The sequence below is a fragment of the Pinus tabuliformis genome, chromosome 1_2, assembly GCF_031772625.1.
Source record: "Pinus tabuliformis cultivar Carrire ecotype Pingquan chromosome 1_2, CPIR1, whole genome shotgun sequence".
Taxonomy (NCBI): domain Eukaryota; kingdom Viridiplantae; phylum Streptophyta; class Pinopsida; order Pinales; family Pinaceae; genus Pinus; species Pinus tabuliformis.
Genome location: NC_142298.1, coordinates 836122560 through 836148213, shown reverse-complemented (window position 1 = coordinate 836148213; position 25654 = coordinate 836122560). Strand labels below are relative to the sequence as shown.

Here is a 25654-nt window from a genome sequence, read left to right as displayed (position 1 = left end):
CTATGTAACATCCATAATCTATATAATTGAATCCATACATGATAAAAGTTGACAATGTTTCTACAAGTATGTTATGGCATAGTTATTAATTTCTAATTGAAATTATAAAAATTTGGATAAAAAAATTTCCATTGAGGAAAAATTTGACAATAAATATGCCCTTGTCATTGGGGGTGCTTACAACAACAATATATATTCCTTACCTATGTTTATGTCATTCTCATTTTGCCTTTTCATGCTAACATGACCATCCTCTCGTGTGTCGAGTCAGTTGAATCTACTTCTCTATACTTTCCTTTTCAGTCTATCTTATACTACCCTCCACAAATATTAGTCTTCTAGATTCCTCTCTATAAAGACAAATATCTCACTTCCCATTCACAATTATTCATTAGTAGTGATAGAATTGTTTGAGAATTATTATACTCTTTGTTTCGTGTTCCTATTTAAAGTAAGGCTTGACCAAGTTAATTCAACAGTGTTTTGATTTGTTTTTTTTGTGTTTTTTGGCTATGGGATCTTGTGTATCATAGGAAAGATATCCATGTGATTGTGGAAATATATCAATGAAAATAATAAAACTCGACAAACAATCATATGTATGAACTTCTTACTAAATTTCATAATTCACTTTGTACTCTTTATTTCATTATCTTTATCAATTTTTTTTATTTTTTGCATTTCTTAATTATCAATAATATAATGGCTTTTAACAAACATTATTTAGTCATTAAGAAAGCTCTTTTGACAAGAATTACATAACAGAAGTTTTTAGCTGATGCATAGATATCATAATTTCAAGTAACGACTATATTTGAACACTAATATTTAACTTATGATATTAATTTTTATTAATTTATCAAAAACAAATATTATTAAGTAACAATTATATTAAATGACTAGTTTTTAAAAAAAAATATTTAAATTATCATAATAATTAATTAATTTATTAAAAACAAATATTAATAAGTAATTGATTTATTAAATGACTAGTTTTTGAAAAATAATATTTAAATTAATTTATTTAAATCAAATATTAGTAAAAAATTCTATCACTGGGAAATTATCACATAAAAAGAAACAAAAAGCTAACTAAACTAACAATAGAAAAAAAACCAAAGTCAAACTCCAAACATGGATGAAAGTCAAAAATTCTAAAAAGAAGTCGAGGATCATTTTATAAATCAAAAATAATTAATGGAAATAAATAAAATAATTAATAGAAAATAAATAAAATAAAACAAATATATAAACAAGATATATATATATATATATATATATATATATATATATATATATATATATATATATATATATATATATATATATATATATATATATATATATATATATATATATATACATATAACATGGTCAACAATAAAATACAGGGCTGACGCCTATGAAACCAATAAACAAGAATATTAAAAGGAGTTAAGAACAAATAAGATGATAAAATACTTAAGAAAACATGAATGATCAATAATATAAACTCTAAAGAAGGATAAACCAACAACAAATATTATAAAAAGGACACTAATACTTACATATAAAAATAAACAAACAAAATAAATCCCAGAAAGAAACCTTAAAAACTAGGAGGACATGACACAGACCCAACTTCTACTAATAATCCAACCATCGTCTCTATTCAAATTATTGGGTGTTTAAATTCTATCACTGGGAAATTATCAGATAAAAAGAAACAAAAAAAAAAAACAAAAAGCTAACTAAACTAACAATAGAAAAAAAACCAAAGTCAAACTCCAAACATGGATGAAAGTCAAAAATTCTAAAAAGAAGTCGAGGATCATTTTATAAATCAAAAATAATTAATGGAAATAAAAAAAATAATTAATAGAAAATAAATAAAATAAAACAAATATATAAACAAGATATATATATATATATATATATATATAACATGGTCAACAATAAAATACAGGGCTGACACCTATGAAACCAATAAACAAGAATATTAAAAGGAGTTAAGAACAAATAAGATGATAAAATACTTAAGAAAACATGAAGGATCAATAATATAAACTCTAAAGAAGGATAAACCAACAACAAATATTATAAAAAGGACACTAATACTTACATATAAAAATAAACAAACAAAATAAATCCCAGAAAGAAACCTTAAAAACTAGGAGGACATGACACAGAACCAACTTCTACTAATAATCCAACCATCGTCTCTATTCAAATTATTGGGTGTTTTTCTTATTTCTAAGGCTTCCCCCAATTTATGATGATGGAAATGACTTACCCTAGCAATGACTTGGGCCTCCTCAATGCAGATTTGATGCTTAGATTTATCTGCATTCTCTGCGAAAGAAGAGGAGCAGGTCCTGCCATGCTTGATGTTAGCGACATGCTCACAAATCCTTTAATTAATTAACTGACCAATCTCACCAATATAGGGAGTCCCATGAGAGCATGGGATAATGTAAACACCCTTCATATTCTAAGGGCCCACTGGGTCTTTTACAGATCTAAGGGAGCTTTGGATGGTATTTAAAGGCCTAAAGGTTGATGCCACCTTATGCTTCCTTAGGATCCTCTCAATCTTGTGAGCGGTCCCTTCGATAAAAGGAAGATGGACATGAGAAAATCGATCCTTGATATCTTTCTTAGCACTAAGACCCTTTTCAGCTTTGAGGAAATCCCTAGTACATTGGTGTCTACAATACCCATTATTAAAGAAAACACTTAGGAGATGTGTTTTTCCTTCATTGAGATGGTTGTCGCTAGAAAATCTTAAATCTTTAGTCACTAAGGTGTTGAGAACACCAATATTTTGAGATGGGAAATGATGAGAATTAGCATGAATATATTGTTCTCAACACCTTAGTGACTAGAGCTTTAAGATTTTTTGATGACATCCATCTCAATGAAGAGAAAGCACATACCCTATGTGTTTTCTTTAATAATGGGTATATAGTAGACACCAATGTACTAGGGCTTCCCTCAAAGCTAAAAAAGGTCCTAGTGCTAAGAAGGATACCAAGGACCGATTTTCTGGTGTTCATCTTCTTTCTATCCAAGGGATCACTAACAAGATTGTGAGGATCCTAAGGGAGAATAAGGTGGCTTCAACCTTTAGTCCTTTAAATAACATCTAAAGCTCCCTTAGATCTATAAAATACCTAGTGGGCCCCAAGAATATGAAGGGTGTTTACGTTATCCCATGCTCTTGTGGGACTCCCTACATTGGTGAGACTGGTCACTTAATTAATCAAAGGATTCGTGAGCATGCCACTGGCATCAAGCATGGCAAGACCCGCTCCTTCACTTTGGCAGAGCATGTAGATAAATCTAAGCATCACATTTGCATTAATGAGGCCCAAGTTGCTGCTAGGGTGAGTCATTTCCATCGTCGTAAATTGAGGGATGCCCTCGAAATCGAAAAAAGGCACAATAATTTGAATAGAAACAATGGTTGGATTAGTAGTAGAAGTTGGGTCCCTGTCCTATCCTCCTAGTTTTTTAGGTTTCCTTTTGAGATTCATCTTGTTTGTTTATTTATCTATGTAAGTATTGGTTTCCCTTTTGTAGTATTTGTTGTTGGTTTATTCTTCTTTAGAGTTTATATTCTTGATCCTTGGTATTTTCTTTATTATTCTATCATCCTATTCATTCATAACTCCTTCTTAGTATTTTTGTTATTTTTTTAATGGGCTCGAGCCCCGTTTTTTATTGACCCTGTTATATATATATATATTATTTTCGCTTGTGTATATATTTCTTTTGACTTGAGTATATTTTTGTTTTATTTTATTGATTTTCTATTAATTATTTTTATTTATTAAATGACCTTATAGTCTTGAATTCTTGTTTTCCATAGCATTAGTTATACCTAAACACAAATATTTCTTTGAGTCTATTCACACATTTTGTGTTATTATAACTCATATTAATGCACTTACCTTTATTCTCTATCATTTATGGTTTTAAATACATTTTTGAGACCAAAAAAATGATTTTTGAATTCAAGAGAAGATTTTGCTAATATAAACTTCTAAGTTTGCTTTATCACAAAGGCATCCATATTGAATTCCTAAAAAGCTTATATTTATATATGAAAAAAATAATATGTTAATTATACGAGTATAAGGAGATTTAGGAAATATTTAGAAATTCAATGGACAGGTTATCTCTTGGAATTTTTTCAAAGTCTACCATCAAAATATGTTTGAATATGGATGTATATTTTGAAATCTATAATCACATTAAATTCAACTACAGTACACTGGTTGATAAAAGACTTACGTTAATCAATGCTAAATTAATAATAATATAGAGACTTATAAATATTTTGATGTTTATTAAAAATTTCATATATATAGTTATATTAATTAAATAATATTTTAAGTGAGCACACATTTCAAATTAACCTTACCAAAACAAAATGTTCATTAAAAAATAAAATTTTCATAATTCAGAAACTAAATTCCATTTGATAACCATTTTTTTGTTTCTCCAATGTGATTAGGTAATTTTCATACTTAATTATATATCATTTGTGTCTATGTATGTTATTAGTCCCTGCCTCTGGCATAGCAGGGACTATAGCGTTCGATCCATCGTTGACTCCCTATTAATTTGGGTTCACCAGAGCATTTAATTGATGTTTTTCGCTTTTACCCCAAGTTTTATTTTAGAGCCTTGATGTTTCTTTCTTTTTATCCAAAGTTTTATATTGGAGGTCTTATTGCCGGGTTGCTGAATTTCCAAATCCAAAAAAAAAATTTAACCAAAGTTTGGATGGCTTGTTTCGCTTTGTGAATTTTAGACCAAAGTTTGGATGGCTCATTTCGCTTTGTGAATTTTAGGCAAAGTTTGGATGGCTCATTTCCACTCACCGCATAAAATGTTATGTAAACAGTTTTGCTTCTTACACTTTACGCTTACACTTCATACTTACAGTTGACACATGCCACACAGCATGCTTACACCTGCCACACATGCTCATCCATCTTAAACTCGCCATAGGTTTACATTCAGAGATAAATATACATTTGGAGCTAGGCATTCAATTTTTAGTTGCAGATATGACTCATTTCATTTTCAATTTGTGCTGAGAGACTTTGATAACAAGTTGCAGATAGTAAGATGTCTCACATAGCAGGTTGCAGGTAGTAAGGATGTCTCACATTCCAAGCAAAGAAACCATTTGCAGTAGTCACCATAGGTCCAAGCAAAGAAACCATTTGAGATAGTCACGTCAATTAAAGGTACACATCTCTGCCTGCTTGTTTCTGAACTCATAAGCTTCATCATCCCGGTACCATATGCGTTTATTTAGCTAGTTTATCAATTCCTGTGACTGATGCTAATGAAGAGTTGTTTGTCCTTGTGAGTGGAATAACTTCCTGTTCCCGCCTTGACATCTCCGCTCCATCGTTGACCTTCAGTAATTAATTCATCTGATGGTAGCCAGGTTTCCTAATAGCTCTGATAGTTCATTAGTGAGTTTCATTGTTTTCTGTGTGGGTGATACAGTGTTGGGTTTGGCCTTGCGATGGTTTATTTGCTCCATGGATTCACCACTAGATGCCATCCGCTGCGCTACTGCGACTCAGGCGTGGCTTATTGACTCTTTTGCAACTGCAAATTTCTCCCATTGTGCCACCCTAACAAGTATTCACCATTTCACGGATAACTTTTCTTTCTGTGTATTATTATTTCCTTATTCCGCCATTAAGGTAATACTTTTTCTTTGGTCTATTTCATCTTCATCCAGACGCATCTTAGCGCTATAGGTTGCAATGCAAGGCGCCTCTTCCGAAGCTCTATCATGGCTTCGTGTTCTAGATACAGTGATTTCTTCGGGTATGTGTTAAATTCTTTCTTTCTCTGGTCGCCTATGGGTGGCAGAGCTTTCATGGGTTCGATTACGGTTTTCGGAACAAATTTTCCTCCTCCTGAGTTCACGTAGTAGGGTTTTGCCTAGCTCGAAAGCATTCAGTCGTAATGATGTTGATACTCTGTTAAATATTTTGGGCATGCGGAATAGCTTCGCCCTTCTAAGGCAAGCTTTCAGCAATGTAGTAAGTTATATTTATTTGAGCAGAATATAGTTTGCGAGCGTTCCTTTCCAGAGAATTCCTCAGGTTCATTATGGATTTTGTTTATTAATCCCCATGAGGATTACTTTGATAAGGGTTTCAAACCCTTGTTGAACACGTTATTATTTTGCTGCAAGATATGAAGTTCCAACTCCATACTTTCACGATAAAATCGCAAGTTTAGTTATTAAGTTGCCATTCTAGCTTTTCATTATAATTTGATTGTACATATAATGGTTTTTCCTTTTCAAAATATCACTGTAAATTTTTCTTTGCATAGTTAATGTGTTTCAAGTTTTGAGCTTTCGCTGTGTAATTACTTGTTTAGTTCATGATATCTAGTTTTCCAAGCCCCTTCGAATTTGTTTAGCTGTATTCAAGAGATCATGGTTGCCTAGCTTACTCAGGCTCTGAATTATAAATCTCAGTGGGAAAATTGTCTCTTGAATTAATATGTTTGCTCTCATCGGATCTTTCCTCGGAAATATAAATTTAGTTTTCCTTTTTTTTGGAATTATGGTTGGCGCTCTGTTCTGTATTCTAGCTCCATAGAAGCAATCTCGACCTGTATATAAATGTGAATTTCTTTGCGGGGCTTGTTTTTAAGCTAGGAGGATTTTCGACCTATTATACTACAGGTGTTTTGAGGCTATCTTTCCCTTCTCATTTACTCTACTCTATTTTGGTGAACTGCCATAGGCCTATAACAAAAAATGATTATTGAAGTATTTCTTTATTTGATTGCATTCAGTATTTACAGGGTTTGAGGCCATTGAAGTCAGCCTACTGGTTTATTTTTTATTTGATACTATGATTCTTCATATTAGAGAAATTACATGGATTAGTTACTTGTATTTTACTGTTCATAAATGTTTCGAGAAAGCTTTCGTTTGATAATCTTTATTTGAAATAAATTTGTCTAAAGTGGGACCACAATGATGAAAGCAAGTGTAACTTCTTTCCTCCCCTGCCACAACGATGAACGCAGCTACAGCTTGCCCTTTCCAGAATGATAAAAGAAACTACAACTTTGTCGCAACTATGAAAGAAGCTGCAACTTTCCGCTATAAGTGGACCAACTTGAAGAGGTAAAAGAAACAAGAAAACTCAAAAGATTATACTTGAAGATGTAATAAAAATAGACAATAGAGGTAGATATATAAGTACAAGTTTTCTTACTATATCGGTTCACTTTGAGTTTTTAAAAATAGGAAAAATACATTACGGTATTTTTTTAAAACTATCAAAACAATCTTACCATATCATAAAATAAGAAAAATACTTTAAAACCATGAAAACAATCTTACAGTTCACTTTGATTTTACTATTTTATACTAGTTTGAAAGCCTTGTTAAGATTGCTACATGCCATCTTCATCCACCGTGGGCAGGTCAGTTTTGGCCACCTGGTCCACATGCGTTATGCTGCAGTCATCATTCTTTAGACCATGACCCTCTAGGGTTTAAACAATATGGTTACAACCATGGAGCTCTCAGGTGCTTTGGGGTCGCTTCCATGGTTTTACATTCAAATATTACTCTTCTTATTTTATATTACTAATGTTTTTATCTTGATATCCCCAGGTTGAGGAGGAAGGAAATTTATGTGCTCTTTATTAGATATTATTCTCTGTTGCAAGTCTTTTTTTTTTTTGGTTTCCATAAATAGCCTCTTTTGACTCTTTACCTCGTACCTAAACATACTAATCCCCTATATTATTTTCAATCGTTACAGGTATGACTTGAGGAAATAAAAGAATTTTGCTTCCGTTGTACCAAAGACATTCAACTTAATTCCTAAATTGACTTTCTCTTCCTTAGTTTACACGTCATACATTTCTCAATTCACCCCAAACTTTGTGTGAAGTTATCCTAACGTGAAGATAAAAGTGATTTGTTCATGATATCCTAAAATAGGGTTTTTGCTAGACTTCTAACCCTCCCATGGATACCATGTGTATAAAACGGTTATGAGCCTTAACAAATGGCATATTATATGGTTGGGCAGGGACTACCAGCTGCATGCAGCACTTGTTTTACACTGGCCTAAAGCAAGTTATATTATTTTTATTTGCAGGTCAAAAAGCTTTGATTTTAATTAGTTTTGAAAAATTTTAAACACATTTCATTACCTTTATTAAAATTTTGAAAAACATAGTTATTAAATTAAATACTAAAAATTTAAAAATACAAATTACACTTTCCTAATCGCAAACCAATTAAAAAAACCCATTTTACCTGCACGTCATAGCTCCGCACTGATATCTTCTTACTCGGTTTTATGGTTTACTTATTAGTCCCTGCCGGGGACTATAAGCGATCGATAGATCGCTGACTTTGGGTTGACCGACGCGATTTTTGGAAATATTTGCCATATATCCTAAGTTGAACCAAGGTTTAGGGGGCAGAAAGGATTGGGGGTCTTATTACGCGCTTCACATCGTTCGAGGTGAATGGCACGTGGCGCGCGCGAAGGGCACGTGGTTGCATGCGCTCTGGTGGTCTGATAGGCGGCCAGGTGTCCCTCCTCGAGATGCTGGAAAGTTCGGCTTGGGTTTTACTGTCTTCGCGGCATTTGGGTTGGTATTGTTACTTGCTTGTTTGGCTCTGCAGTCTGTGTGATTTTTCATCTGGGGTGGAGTTCTTGCCTGCTTGGGTATTGTTAGTTGCTTGTTTAGCTCTGCAGCCTATGTGATTTTTCGTCTGCGGTGGAGTTCCTACCTGCTCGGTGTGGCTCTGGTAAGTTCGGCTACTTTGTGGCCTGCATGCAAGAGTCGATGGTTATTTGAGCATTATAAGATAATGGCATTCTAGTTGAATACTGAGGGTTTGTCTTCTGGTTAAATACTGAGGGTTTCTCTTACCTGCATGCAAGAGTTCATGGTTATTTGAGCATTATAAGTTAATGGCATTCTGGTTGAATACTGGGGGTTTGTCTTAGCTGTGGTTGGCATGCGCTGTGGTGGTCTCATCGGCGGCCAGCTGTTCCTCCTCGAGATGCTGGAAAGTTCGGCTTGGGTTTTACTATCTTCGCGGCCTTTGGGTTTTACTGTCTTCGCGGCCTTTGGGTTGGTATTGTTACTTGCTTGTTTAGCTCTGCAGTCTGTGCGATTTTTCGTCTGCGGTGGAGTTCCTGCCTGCTAGGGTATTGTTACTTGCTTGTTTAGCTTTGCAGTCTGTGCGATTTTTCGTCTACGGTGGGGTTCCTATCTGCTCGGTGTGGCTTTGGTAAGTTCGGCTACTGTATGGCATTCTGGTTAAATACTGAAGGTTTCTGTTACCTGCATGCAAGAGTCCATGGTTATGTCGCTTCCGCAAGAAGCATTGCAGGTTATGGATGTGGTGCTTCGTCAAGCAGCTCTGAGAGTGTAAACCTGCAATTTACCAAATAAATGATAACATTGTGGCTTTTTTTGCTTTTTGGATTTGCCATAAAATATGCTCTATAAATGCTTACAGTATTTAATGTTTGCATTGGTAGTTTCGTTGAAAAAGGGAGATCGTTCTTTGGGAAACACTTTGGCGTTGAGAAGCTTCAGGGGGGTTTGGTGGCCTATCGGGGGTTTTATCAATCTATTCGGCCCGCGCAAGATAATCTTCTCACTTTAAATATAGGTACGGTGTTGTTCTGATAACCAGATGCGATCCAGGGTATGAGGAGTTTGTTTGCGTTCTTCTTCACGTTGTTTTGGTTGCAAGGACATGATTTCTTTTTCTAGTTGGGGATTTCCTTTCCTTTTGCTAACTGGAACATAAATATGGCCAAGTGACTTGTAGCTTTTATATAATTTATGTTTGTGCGGCAGTTGAAAAGGTTGCTTAAAGGTCTTCGTGTCGAAACTATTCATATCAGGCATAGTTATCGAATTAAAGGTTTGACTGATAGGCCTTTGGAGGTTTTAAGGTGTGTTAATTCTTAGGTTTAAGGGGCTTCCTGAAATTTATTGTTTTTATTTGGCTTTCTAGATATTGCTCAGATTTTTGTCTCTTCCTATTAGGAATTCAAAGCACGTGCATTGTTTTATTTGAACAGTTTTGATAGCAATGGAGTGCAACTCTCTATTGTCGACTATTTCCAACAACAGTACAAGCTGACTCTCCGATTGCGGGGCTTTCCGGCGATCGAAGCCGGTAATAAAGAGAAAAAGAAATATATTCCCATCGAGGTAAACTCTTATCGTATTTATGAAATATTGTGATGTGGTTGTTGTAGAATTATTGAGTTATTCTATTATGGCATCATCATGTCATTTATAAAATTATCAGATGCAGCTTTGTCGGATTCAAATGGATCAGCCTTATATCAAAGTTCTAACCGAACAACAACGAAGTGGTTTATTAAATCTAACTTGTTTACATCCCCAAGACCGAAGGGAGAGAATTAAAGTGGTAAGTCCATAGATCGTTCATCCGTGGCAATGTTGTTTCATACGTTCTTGCATTTTAGTATTAAGCAGAAATAACATTACCTTTTTCGTTTTATCTTCAAAAGTCAACACCAAGAGAGTGAACCAATATACTTGTGTTTATGTGTTTTAGATTGGAGGACAATTGAGAGATTCAACTGCCAAAGATGCTGCCGAATTTGGTATTCAAATCAACACGTTGATGACAGAAGTTCCCGGGAGGGTCTTACCTCCACCAAAGGTACCTGTGATCATATATTTGAGCATTATCTATTTCTAACATATTTATTGAATGCTTTTTGTGGATTCTGTATCGTTTGTTTCATTGCAGATAATGTACAAGGCTTATGAAGAAAATCCAAGAGAAGGTTCATGGAATATGAGAGGAAAGGTATGCAATATATTAATGCCAAATTGTAGAAACTATGGTTTAGTTGGATAAGGTACCCGACTTGTTTGACTCTCCCCAGCTTGTCTTTTAACATTTTGTATAGATTTGGGAGCATATGAATTTTCTTGCACAACATAACATCATTTTACCCTACTGCATGTGTGTACCGAGTTGTGCATATGATAAAATACCTTTCAGCAGCTTGATCTTATTAGTCCCTGCTGGGGACTATATGCGATCGATAGATCGCTGACTTTGGGTTGACCAATGCGATTTTTGATTATATTTGCGATAAAACCTAAGTCGACCCAAGGTTTTGAGGGTGGAAAGGATTTGGGGTCTTATTACGCGCTTCGCATCGTTCGAGGTGAAGGGCACGTGGCGCAGGTGAAGGGCACGTGGTCGACATGTGCTCTGGTGGTCTGATCGGTGGCCAGCTGTCCCTCCTCGAGATGCTGGAAAGTTCGGCTTGGGTTTTACTGTCTTCGCGGCATTTGGGTTGGTATTTTACTTGCTTGTTTAGCTCTATAGTCTGTGCGATTTTTTGTCTGTGGTGGAGTTCCTGTCTGCTCGGGTATTGTTACTTGCTTGTTTAGCTGTGAAGTCTGTGCGATTTTTCGTCTGCGGTGGAGTTCCTGTCTGCTCGGTGTGGCTTTGGTAAGTTCGGCTACTCTATGGCATTCTGGTTAAATACTGAGGGTGTATTGAGGGTTTCTCTTACGTGCATGCAAGAGTCCATGGTTATTTGAGCATTATAAGTTAATAGCATTCTGGTTGAATACTGAGGGTTTGTCTTCTGGTTAAATACTGAGGGTTTCTCTTACCTGCATGCAAGAGTCCATGGTTATTTGAGCATTATAAGTTAATGGCATTCTCGTTGAATACTGAGGGTTTGTCTTAGCTATGGTCAGCATGCGCTGTGGTGGTCTGATCGGCGGCCAGCTGTTCCTCCTCGAGATGCTGGAAAGTTCGGCTTGGGTTTTACTGTCTTCGCGGCCTTTGGGTTTTACTATCTTCACGGCCTTTGGGTTGGTATTGTTACTTTCTTGTTTAGCTCTACAGTCTGTGCGATTTTTCGTCTGCGGTGGAGTTCCTGCCTGCTCGGGTATTGTTACTTGCTTGTTTAGCTCTGCAGTCTATGCGATTTTTCGTCTGCGGTGGAGTTGCTGCCTGCTCGGTGTGGCTTTGGTAAGTTCGGCAACACACCAACCTCGCTTTTACAAAACCATGCAGCCATTTAACACTTTTACCAACCATAACCCCTCTAACAACCTTATGACATTTTAGGCATACACACGACAAGAAAACGAAAAAAAAGAGCACTTGGAACGTTCATGCAATTTCCTTAGATTCTCTAACTTATTTAACATTGAATCTCCTTCAGAGCAATTCAGTGGCAGCCAATTCGGCTTCAAAAGGCTTCAATGGCGACGGAGGAGCAAATTGAAGGACAATGCGAGGAAATGGACCGCGCCTGCTGCGTGGTGACAGGTGGCCGGGGTTTCGCAGCTTGCCATTTGGTAGTGAAGCTCATCCAATCCAATCTCTGGACTGTAAGAATTGCCGATTTGGCCCCCGAAATTGTATTGGACGAGGCCGAGGAGAATGGAACCCTGGGCCAGGCATTGCAATCGGGCCGTGCAGTATATTACACTGCAGATCTCAGGGATAAGTCACAATTGCTCAAAGGTATTTAATCACTCAAAGAATTCCCCAATTTTGGGCAGGCTTAATGGTTTCTTTCTTTTCGAATCGATTTGCTTCCATATATATATATGATCTTGAGGCATTAATTGCCGAATCGCGGTTAATGTCAAGACAATGCCTCGAACTTTGCTTTTTTTTCTTAAATCTGGTTATTTTAAATCTTATTTGCATTTTGTCTCTTTCCGAAAAAGTAGTAGAAATCTTGCAATTTTGTCAATATAATGCCTTAATGTTACGGTTACCGGATATCTTAATTGGAATCAATGGCCATTTTAAATCTTAGCTACTTCTATTGTTTTCCCTGAACTAATTTTGCTAGAAAATCAGCGAACGTACATTCCGAAAGATGCAGTAATCGACAAAAATTATTAGCTAAAACCGAGTCTTACTGATTTCACAGGACATTTTGTGGAAGTTTTGATTCAGCTCGTAAGCTCAGCAGTTCTTGTAGAGTTGTAGAGTCTTGTTTCTATCGGTTGGAACTCTTGTAGTATTGTGTATGAGAATCCTGGCAGTCCAGGAGAATTGATGACTGATTGTCTGTTGGGTGAAAGTGAAAAGTTGAAGCATTTAGAACGACTGTTGGTGGATTCCTCCAAGTGGACTTCGAATCCTGGGCCTGCGTCTGTTCTGCGAGGAAACTAGGCAAAGTCCTCTCGATTCCGAGTCTGGCTTGTTCTTGTGTCGTACTTGTGGGTTTGACTCAATGTATCAAGTCAAACACGACTTGACGAATCGAATTCCTAAGTCTCGCGAGTCAGATTCTGCCGCACATCCATAAAACGATGAACTCTTGTTTTTACTTTTTTCTGATGGATTTCCAACTGCAAACATTTCATCTGTACAGAATCTATGGTGTTTCGTTGTATGTACTTTTATTTGTCTAGGTCGAAATAATTTATGAGTTAAAATTTGCATTACATGTTTATTTTAATCTTTCATATTAGTGGAAATATATTTTTTCATCAACTTTAGTGTATTTTTTAGCTGCGGAGTTCTCCCCCAGCTTTTCCTGAGCCCCTGTCAAACTCTTACTGTACGACACCATCAATTATATTGTTAAGACGAGTCTACTAATATTTTCAAAACCGAGTTTTGCATTAAATTGTCAAAGCATGAAGTATGAAATTTGAAAAGTGATAGTAAAACTACAAGGGACATTTAAACCAATCACATTTTGTCAATATTTGAAGCAGGATCACCCTTCCCAAATCAGTGAGAATGTGGGTGCCTGTTAAGCGTCGAGTTCCGTTTGAGTCCTAAGGTTTGCCATCTTAAAATATAAATAAAAACGAAGCATAACGTGGATACATTTCATTTTTCTACTGCTGCAGAGGTTAATGACTACTTGTATTGTTTTTTGGCATGTAAGATAATTTTTCGGTTCCAGTGGACACATAAGGTCACTGGCTGGAAAAAAGCCACCTTGAGCCCCCACAGTGACCTCATTTGTCTTGGAAGATTGAAATCAAACTTGATCTGCAATTTTTTTGTGGTTTTTGTAGGCCTCTTCTTCTTGGTTAATCTAGCTGTTGCTACATTCTTCTGGAGGATATTGGACATTTACTGTCATGTTCTCTATTCAGGTCGTGGCCAAGATTTTGAAGTGGAACCTCTATGAGGACATTGATGGCAATAAAATGAACTAATGGCCATTGCATTGAAAGAAAACATTCAACAAGCTTAATCAACACAATCAGTTGCTCTGTTGTATTGGGATGTCAACACCATCTACTCATCCAATTTGATTTGAATTATTTTCCAACATTACTGACTTGTATATTAGCTTATGACCATGAATTCATTTGACTTGTAACATGTAAAGCAATAGCGTCAAAAACACAACTCCCAAATATAACTAAGCAACACGTTAAACAGTGAAATTAGAGCCAATTATATAAGTGATCTCATATGCAGAGTTCTTTCGTGTCTCAAAATCAAGTCATTAAACAAAATCATGACAAACTATTAGTCATACAGATAATTGACGGCAGGAACTTTCTCTGAGGATAATCTGTAAGTTATAACTAATATGAAAGACAGTTACCCTTGAATATGCCCTACACGTTTCTATTGAATACCGTGTTATGGGAATGCTAGATCTACAAACATATAATTCAGAAAACTTTGGACAACAAGTAGAATTTGCAGCTCTGAATCACATTACTTTTGATATCTTGAAAGAAATGATGTACAAAGCAACAAGCTCAAAACTCTATCTGTCTAACATGACATTGAAGTGCCATAATTCTCTTTTATAGAATAAGAGACAAAGGGGAAATACTGAAAGGGAGGTGAATCAGTATTTCCCTTTTCTTTCTACAATTAGATTAGTTTGTTAACTTAAAACATCTAGAGCATTAAAAGAAACCATAAAACCACATCACATGAAGATCAGTACACCAGAATAATGTCCAAACAAGTGTCGTGTTATGTTTGATGTACATACAACATTTACCAGACAAGTCTGGAAGGAATTTTGTATGCAGTTCTTGATCTCCCTCCGACATTTTCCAACATTTTCCAACAATTCGTCTACTGTCCCTTTGTTGCTACTTTTTGATTTTGATTTCTTAGAACAAAAGCAGATTCCTTGCTGCAATTAAATTTCTATTTAAGATAATTAACCATAAATCTGTCTGCAAACACCAACCCCTGCAGTACTAACTATATGCTTTGTTTCAAAATTCAGTCAAATCGCAATATAAACAGTATTGGCAATTTCTCTGAGTTTGAGGACCCAATTCTTCGTCAACGGACTTCTGCCAGATTTGAAAGGTACACAACATTTGCAAAATTTTGTCAATTGCTGCTATCATGTTGGTTTTGCTGATCACTATTTCTGTACTAATGTCCTTGGCATTGTATATCACCTTTGGCAGTGTGACAGCAGCTGGTCAGCTTATCACAAAAACTACAGTTGAAGTTGTAACATCTGAACGCACAGTTGCAGCCATTCTAGGAAAGTCTGGAAATGATCTTGTTAAAATTCAGCAGCTAAGCTGGTATAAAGAAGCATAAATTTCTGCAAATTCCATGGGATCCCCTTCAACTGAAATTTTTGAAACATGCAGACTTGGAATGAAGTGCTGTCATTGCTGTCAAAATGACATTGTATTGACAGAATGACAAAATGTTACAGCACAAATCATATGTTCTTAAATGATCATCTTGTATCTGAACATTCATCTAGTGGAATGTTGCATTAATTATTAGTTGATAAAAATTGGCATTGGCAGTTTTTATTTTGTCTCTATGGCTCTTGATTCATTATGCTAATGTTTAATAAATTAGGCTCTTTATGTGTTATATATTTGATTTTATGTAGAAAATCAATGTTATAATTCAATTTGAACAAGTTTCATAAATATAAATTACTATCTACTATATTTAGTTACTTGAAATCATTTATCTAATATTTGGGTTTGTTTGTTTCTAATATTTGATAGCCATGTTGGTCATGCTTTACCATCATTCACCATTTTCTATCTACTATATTTAGTTACTTGAACTCATTTATTTAATAGTTGGGTTTGTTTATTTTTAATATTTGTTAACTACATTGCACACGTTTTACCATCATTCACCATTTTAATGATGATTGACCATTTTGAACATGGATTAGCGAGATGGCCATGCATTAGCATCACAACCATGTTAATTGTGATTAAACACTTTTTACTATTATTAATCATGATAAACATGCCAATTATAATTAAATTTAAAAATCTCTGATCTAATATAAAAATATTATTATTATTTGTTTTTATTTAATTATAATATCACACTCTATCTTTGATGTTTAAATAAATAATGCATTTTATGATTTAAATTACCCATATAATATTAAATACTGGTTATCCATTCATATTTAATTATAAGTATTAAATTATTTATAGTTTTAACTAAGTATAAATTTCCTATAATATTTTTATTATTCAGTATTCATAATGGAAAGATTACACTTCCAATCACAAAGAAATATAATTCCTTGAATAAAAAGATTCCCACATTGAAATGAACTTTTATGTATTTTTTAAAACAGTGTTAATTGAATATGATTTTCATAATTTATAACATGTAATATCATTTCTCCCAGTTGTATTAACCTGCAATAATTAGCTTATGTCAAGGTAAGCCTTTCTTGTCACCAGGTATAAAGTTTAATAACATAATAAGTTTTAAAAAATCTAGCTGTCAAAACATTATTTCTAACTAATAAATAGAGTAATTTGAAGTGGTATAGTCAATCTCCATTCTTTTATTATTTTCAATTATCGCATTTTTCGTCATTCTATATGTCATCATACCTCCTATGCTTATGTTATGCCAAATAAATGAATTATATTAAACTATACTCCCTAATTAAGATAATCACAAAATAGAAAAACAACTATGTTTAATGGCATCTGTTTATCTGTGACGTAAGTCCTTTCATCATACTTCGAAAAAATTTAAATAAAAAATTAACTTAGTTAAATGGAACACAGATATTGAAGAAAACAAGAGTATACAACACCAAAAGATAATGAATTTTTTCTTGCAGATCATGATCAATTTACATTTCAACTCGTAAAGTTTAAATGTTTTTTTTAATTTTAATCTGTTTATTTTAGTTTTTAATTTATAAAATAAACTTATCAAAATTACTTTGCTATTGTACTTAGATCGTATATTTACTAACCCAAAACTATAAAAAAGACCAAAAGTCATGTCCTTTTGCATCACAACAAATTATTAATTAAATGCAACAAATTACTAATTAGAAATTAGATGCAGGGTTTATTTTCTTTGCTAATTAGTAATTGGACAAATTTAAAGTTCACACTAAAGTTATGATAAACAATATTTTTAAATAAATATATCTTTTGTTCTTTTGACCATGGAATAATTCCCCAATCATTGACATTAACCTGAATGGATCACTAATGTCCAAACATGTTACTAGATATCTAATCTTTTAATCATGGGTTCAAGACTCCATAATTTTTAAATGCTTAAGTTCTTCTTTGACTTTCCAGAATGATTTATCTAAATATTGAACACTCTCCACCACGAATTTAATTAACAAATTTCTATTCATAATAATGTTTATTTGCTCATTATCATTTTATGAATATTTCCATAATATTCAAATGTAAAAAAATAACAAAATTCTATCTTTTATGCACCGTGAATTCATTATTATGCATTTAAATATATTTTATACCCCGTGCTTATTAAAATACATAACTTACTTTAACACTCTCTAATTCTTCATACATTATAATGCATTATTATTACCTTTTATAGTTTTTTTCCGTCAAGTTTTCCATGATTCACTCTTAAATTTTATTACATTTTAATAATTAATCTAAACATTTCTTAAATCATGCCACATTGGAAAATTACATCTAAAACTAATCTTACATTTATCACAATTCTTACTTAACAAATGCAAAGTTCATTATATTTCACTCTTTGCATAAAGTCAAAAAGTCCATACAACAATTCGCTATCCAATTCACTAAATCTTAATACAAGTAAGCATGCCTACAACACACTAGTAATGCAAACCAGCTCTGATGATAATGCAAATTAAACACAAATTAAATCTCATAATAATAACTCACCAAACTGTTCTGTTAACCGGCAGGGACTAGCACCACAACAGTGGCTCCTTGTTATACTTAGTGCAGCTACGGCTCTTTAAACATCATTAACTCGATCATTCGTACCCTATCGTATGTGTCAACGACGCTTCAAACATAAACAATTCCGTCATTCGTACTGGCACTTGAACGAGTCTGTCCGAAGGTATTTCCTTATATAATTGTTGGATTTATAAGGTTGCAACGATTATATAGATGGCATTTTCCATTACCACAATGTGCCAACCTACTTTCCAATCCACTTTTAAGAACCAAATATAACAAGCTAATAAATAAAATAATGTTTAATTAACCACCAAATATAATTAGCTAATTAATAAAATAATGTTTTATGAACATTAATAAAATAAAGGGGCACTACATATTAAACTATTTAATATGATTTCAATTTACTTTTAACCGTCTCATAATAATATAATATAGTAGTTTTTTAGGTTAATTTGTAAAAATATGTTAATTTTATATAAAATAGGCTAAAACATAATAATATCATTAAGATGTGATTAATATTAAAAACATTATTATTCACAATATCATATCATTGTAATTTTGGGAAATTACTTACACCATATTACTTGAAAAGATTAAATAATCTAAAAAGATGTTCTCGAAGTGCCTTGAAAAGTCGAAGCAGGACAAAATCAACTTAACTTTACTTTTCGTGGAAGTGGGAGAGTCATTTTAATAAATAATAATCGAGTTGTCTTTATCGTGAAAGTGGGAGAGTTATTATAGAGATGTTATTTAATTTAATAAATAATAATCGAGTTGTTTTTACTAGAATTTTTTGAACATCAAAAAAAGTGAAATCTTGATTTGTGTTATTTAAATTGATTTTTTATTGCATATCAAAATACCTCAAAAATTGTATATCAAAATACCTCAAAAAAGGATTATAGCTTCTAAAAAAGTTATAAATATTGTGACTACCTTGCATCGTTCAATCGTCATCATTAAACACAATAAAGGAGCAGGGATACTTTCACTTAATTATATTATTTATAAGAAATTTTAGTTGATTAGTGTTTTAACTTCCATCATTCAATTATCATAGTTAAACACAGCGAAAGACGACGGGATACTTTTACTTGATTATATTTGTTTATAGGAAATTTTAATTAGTGCTTTAACTTCTATTATTTAATAATTTGTCATAATTAAACACAATGACAGAAGAAGTAATAATTTTACTTAATTATATTTGTTTATAGGTATCTTTAGTTTTTTCTTTTTTAATTTAACTATTAATTACTTTTTATATAAAAAAATAAATATAAAACAATAAAGTTATATATTATAAATCATTTATATTATTTCAAATTTATTTTAAAATATAACTCTATCAACTTATTCTTAAAATTAAAAATCAATATATTTTATTTTATTTTATAAATAATATTTACACACATCTCCTACTAAAATTGTATAAATCACATCTCCAACGATTTAATTTATATTATTGCGTTAGTTAGTGAAAATTTTAAGTGAGCATCACAATTCATAATGACCATGTCAAAACAAAATGTACATGGAAAAAGAAGATTATTCATCATTTAGACATTGAATACCATTGGAATTTCCACTTTTTCCCAATGTGATTGGGTAATCTTTATACTTGATTACAATCATGTGTCTCGATGTGCGTTATTTTGAATTTTGAATTATTTATATTATTCCAAATTTATATTGGAAATTATATTTATATTTTGATTATTATTAATAAAAATTTAAATATATGTATTATATTTATTTTATCAATATTATTAATTACTATAATATTAATAATTAGGAAAAAAAATAATTCAACTAAGGTAGTTGAATTCTTATTATTATTATTAAATGATGAACTGACCTGCTTTAAAACAGACATCTTTTTTCCCATTGGTTTAGTTAATTTTTATCCTTGGTCCTTTATTCAACTACCTTAATAACTTATCCATGAAGGAATTATTATATTTTAGATAAGGCTTAAATTTATTTTATAAGATCTATTAATAGATTTAACAACAATTAGTGGTTATGGTAATGAATATAATAATGCTAACTCACAATTAATTTTTTTATTTTTATTTATCCCTTTGATTAAATACAAATTAAAAACTAACTTACAATTAATTAACTAAACATTTAATTATATAATTTTAATATAATATAAAATATTTAATTATATAACTCTTATGTATATTTAATGTAAACCCCTTTTGATTCATATTAATTGAATATGTTACCTTATTTATATAGATTTTAAACTAACTTTCCATTAAGTATTTAATTATATGTAAATTTTATATTAAGCACCTTTTAGTTTAATAGTAAAACTAACTTATTATTAGTTTACTAATTATTTAATTATGTATCTTTAATACTTTTGTTTCATATATTACTTATTCTATATCTAGTATTATACTAACTTTCAATTAACTAACTAAATATTTATTTATATTACTTAAATATAGGCAATTTCAGTAACTAATTAATTCCTGTTGGTTAATTTTTATTTAAATATAGTTATGTTCTCCTGTCCCTGTCCCTTGGTCCAGTCCAACTAACTGTTTCCAGTCAAATATAGCCATTAGCCAGTCTACCTTACCAGTTCAATATAGCCGTTGGGTGTCCTGCTCTATCTATTTAACATGCAGCCTAGATCTGATTCTTCAACTTGTCCTAATGGTGAACCACACTTGTTGGTTCGAAACACATCGACCAATGCATTCGAATGTGATTTACCTTGAAAATTATTCTCAAAAAAGAAACAAATTCTCATCAATTTTATAGTGAAAAAAAAAACATTAAACAATTCTTAAAACTTTATAAATTGAAATTATGTTTTATCTTTATAAAATTAAAAACACACTATTAGAATATCGTCTTTATACTTACATTAATAATGAAATTCCAAAAATAATATAGTAAACCAAATAATCCCTTACCGTACTAAAAGTGCGATAAACCATATTCATTCAAATTAACTTAATGGATGACTTTCACCATGAGTGTCATTATATACATAAATTTATAAAAAAATAAAAAAAAATAAAAATCAACAGACCACCTTGTTACGCTTAGGATCATTGTGGAGGAATGTTGTAATGATAAATCCAATCTCTTTTGTTGCTTTGTGGACTTTAGAAAGGCTTTCAATATGGTTCCTAGAAACAACTTTTGGAATAGATTAGAAGAGCTAAAGGTTCCTTTCGAGTTGAGAGATTCCACTATAAGATTATATGAGAATGTAATTGCCAAGCTAAAAAGAAATGAGGGTGGTCAAAAGATATTAAATGTAATATTGGAGTTAAACAAGGTTGCCCCCTCTCCCCTATCCTATTTGGCATTTACATCGACAAGCTTGAAGGTTATTTAGAGGAAACAGGTTGTGCTGGCATGATCTTAGTTGGGATAGTTATCATCATTCTTCTCTATGCTAACGATATTGTTCTTCTCACAAGGTGTCCATCTAATCTTGATAAGCAACTTAGGCTTCTTAAGGATTTCTGCTCTACCATGGGTATGACTGTTAACACTGACAAAACAAAAGTTATGATTATCAAATCCAAGAAGGACAGTTACGCGAATTTTATGTATGGAAATAATAACTTGGAGGAAGTGTATTCTTACAAGTACCTAGGAATTGATATTCATTACAATCTCAACTGGAACTATAGCATTGAGAAAAGGATTAATTGGTGGTGGAAAGCTTATTTTGGTTTTGAAGATAATTGTAAAATGGTAAACCTCATAATGTGGGATAAAAAGAAGTTCCTCTTTGAAACTTTAGTCACTCCTGGTATCTTATATGGATGTGAGGTCTGGGGTTGCAGCATCTCTAGAGAATCCTAGAGAAATATTGAGCAAATCCAGAAGTTTTTTATAACGCATAACCTAAAAATTAAAAGCAATACACCCTATCCTATTCTCCTTATAGAAGTAGGTCTTTCCCCTATCGAGAGCCTAGCTATGACTAGGCTTTTGTTGTACAAGCACAAACTCAATAACATAGGAGATCATAGACTTCCTACGCTAGCTTTAAATTCTAGCCAAAACCAACTAAGGCTCAAGCGGGGGTGGTATAAAGACACGAAGGCCTAGTTAAACCTTTGGGAGATCAACAAGAATAATGCTTTGCAAAACATTAATAACATTAAAAATATTGTTACTTATAAGTTCAAAGAAAAAATGTTGAGTGAGAAAGATTTAGCAGCTAAAAGAAAATTAAGTTATTATAAGAAGGTCATCAACCCCACCCTAGAAGATCAAAAGTATCTCTCTATTTTAACTAGCTCAAAGAAGAAAATTGATATAGCAAAGATTAGAACGAACTCTCATGAGCTCCATAGTGAAACAGGTCATTGAGCAGTTCCTAAAACACCATGGATGGAAAGGATCTGCCATCTCTGTGAGAATAGGAACATTGAAGATGAAAACCACTTCCTTTCAGAGTGCCCCACGTACAACCACATTAGATCTCAATTTCATAATCTTTGTTGCAATATTGACCTTCCTAGGCTTTTAGGATGTCAAAATTATAGTGAGCTCGGGAGGCTTCTCTCCAAGCTTTTTGAGCATAGGAATAAAATCTTAAATCAAAATAAATAGTTTGTTTCTTTAGGTCCAATAGACCAAAATTTGGTCTCAGTGGACGTTAACCATCATCATCATCATCAACAAAAACAATAAAAAATGTTTTACAAATATTTAAATTTATTTTTTATTTTTAATTTTAATTTTTATGTACTTAAATTTAAAACCTTTTCAATTTCTTTTGAATGTCAACCACTAGTCATACATATGCGAGGTTAAGCAAATTGCCTAACTTTATTGTTGTATATTAATTTTACAAATTTAGTTATATATATATATATATATATATCTATATATATATATATATTAAAGAAATCTATGGCTGGCATTTACGAAGGAGGATCGGGTGCCAGAAGAACACCATGGTCAGCTAGGCAACCCAAGTCTTCATGAACATGGAAATCAATATGAGCCGAGTGAGCTTCAATTTTGTTCAGTCACTTGTTGCTTATATGCCGGGTTCAAGGAACAGAGGCGAGCCGCTCAAATGTTTCCCATTGGTTTAATTATGGATCATTAACGTACAAAATTAGTTCATTATGGTCTGCATACCTTTTCTCCCACAAAATGTCGAGCTTGCCCACCATGTCCCACAACTGGTCAATAATTGAAGTGAGCGAGGGCTCCTGCTCCACCCGCCTTTGACTAAGCATGGGTGTCGGCAACCTCACCCTACTTGTCAAATTTACTATCTCCCTCATCTAATTTTTATCCATCCAAGTCTCTACGGTTGCCACCCCTCCATGCTTGACCCCATTAACATTTCATCCCTACAACGGGCATGCTACACAAGAAGTGTTAGGATCCTAGGACACTGAAGCCACTCCCACTCCACTAACCAACACAATACCACCACTTAGGATAGTCATCAACCCGAATCCCACAATGACCACGTCTACTACCAACCACAAACTAGCCACTAGGGAAGGAAAGTCTCTTGAATGGCTCGACGTGACTCTTGCAGTCTAAATTGTCACCATCTTTCAGATAATTAGAAATGAAAAAGCCATGGACAAAAGAGGCACGTAGTCAACCAGCTCTCCCAACACCCGAATCGAGTCAGTGGCTCAAAAATAGTCAACTCTAGATGACCTAGTAACCCAAAACAACCCAGTGACAACATAGGAACAAATCCACGACTACTAAACATTGACCAAAAATAGAGGACGAGATGTAGTAAAAGCCCAAGTGAGAAGTGTCAGTTACCCCAATTCCAACCAGAATTCGAAACATAAGGTTGTAAATGAGTATCACACTTTGAATTGAAACAAAAATAAGAGCTTTGGATGCCACAAATGTAGTCCATAGACAACCCCAAACCTCTTCCCTCAGATCCCACACTATCCTACAAAGCCCCTAGTCAAGATTCCCACTACACATCGAACACACTTCTCCATCGACGAGTGAACTCATATCATCTAGGCTAGACGGTATGCATAGGTAGTAGCCACCCACCTATTCCACTTGAACCCCCAACACTGTCTCTTTCAGTTTTTTGGTTTTCTTAATTGTAACATAGTTTACTATTTTTGGCAGTTTTTCGGGTCCTGAACTTTTGGCATTGTTTTTAGACCCTAAGCGATTTTTTTAAGGAAAACAGAGAGACCGAAAACATCGCAATCTAGCTTATTAATTTTTTCTTTCAGTCTTCTCTATGAGATCTTTGAAATGAGGTATTATGATAGCCAAATGGAGATCATATGCCAAAGTTATGACCCTAGGAAGTTGATGTACCAATTTACCCAAACGGGGCACATAGTTTTGGCACTTCATCTTCTAGGGTTAGGTTTTTGGATGTTTAGGGTTTCCCATTGTTTCTCAATAATAAATAGGCCTTTGAGACTCATTGTAACATAGTTCAAAGGCATGTAGCCACCACATCCCTTCTCAAAGATAAGCTACCATAGCCTAAGCTAGTCTTATTTTCATTTTGTTTGTAGGCATACTTCAGTATTTTTCTACTAATGAAATGAAGTGTTATTTCTACTTCATCTCTGTATTTATGGCTATATATGTAATTTGATACATTCCTATTTAAATCTAGATTAGTGGTATCACAATGATCTACTCTTTCTTTGTTTTTATTTGCATGTCCCCAACGAGGTCAGGATATAAGGAGCTAGGGCTCGATCTACTTGAACCTTTACAAGACCGGCCTCGCAAATCCCGATGACCTCCCATCGCAGATGAAAAGAAATATGAGGGGGTAGGGGATCTTATAAAATCTTTCTTGGAGAGGTCCTCGAGTGACAAAGGAATGTGATGATGGACAACTATTCCCAGATCCTTCAGGGGCTACCTAGGGGCGACAGATATACTTCTAGCAACTACTCTGGAAGCACCACACCCTTTAAGGTACAAGTTAATTTTGACATTCCCATATTTGAGGGACAAATAGATGCAGATGACATAGATAAATGGTTAAATCTATGAGAAGGATATTTTTTTGTTCAGGATTTTCCCAGCCGCGAAAAGATCACTTTTGCAGTTCTCAAAGCTGTCGCCCACATCAAGGACTGGTGGGAAACCTATTGTGAACATAAGGATGAAGTACAACCTCACTGTTTTCAGCTACACCCACTTGGAGTTCATTTAGAGATGCCATCAAGGAGTAGTACTATCCTCTCGGAAGCTATGAGGATAAATACATAAAGTGGACCACGCTGCAGCAGGGCAGGGACCATGACATGCTAGAGATTACCAATATTTTTCATACCCTTCGTACAAAGACATTGCAGAACAACGCACACCAACAGAGCTAAACCCAGACTGCATGGAACAGGCCACCACTGATTGAATCATGGACACACAAATCAATAGCACTTGCCAGTAGAAGATACAACTATAT

The 25654-nt window shown here is 33.5% G+C and overlaps 1 long non-coding RNA gene across 1 annotated transcript; it reads left to right on the top strand.

The window, feature by feature from the left end:
- The first annotated feature begins 9842 nt into the window (after window positions 1-9842).
- On the top strand, window positions 9843-10462 carry LOC149208528 (uncharacterized). The gene is made up of 3 exons (XR_016252135.1): window positions 9843-9977; window positions 10107-10239; window positions 10346-10462. It is a non-coding gene; the product is annotated as an uncharacterized LOC149208528 (long non-coding RNA).
- The last annotated feature ends 15192 nt before the right edge of the window (window positions 10463-25654 follow it).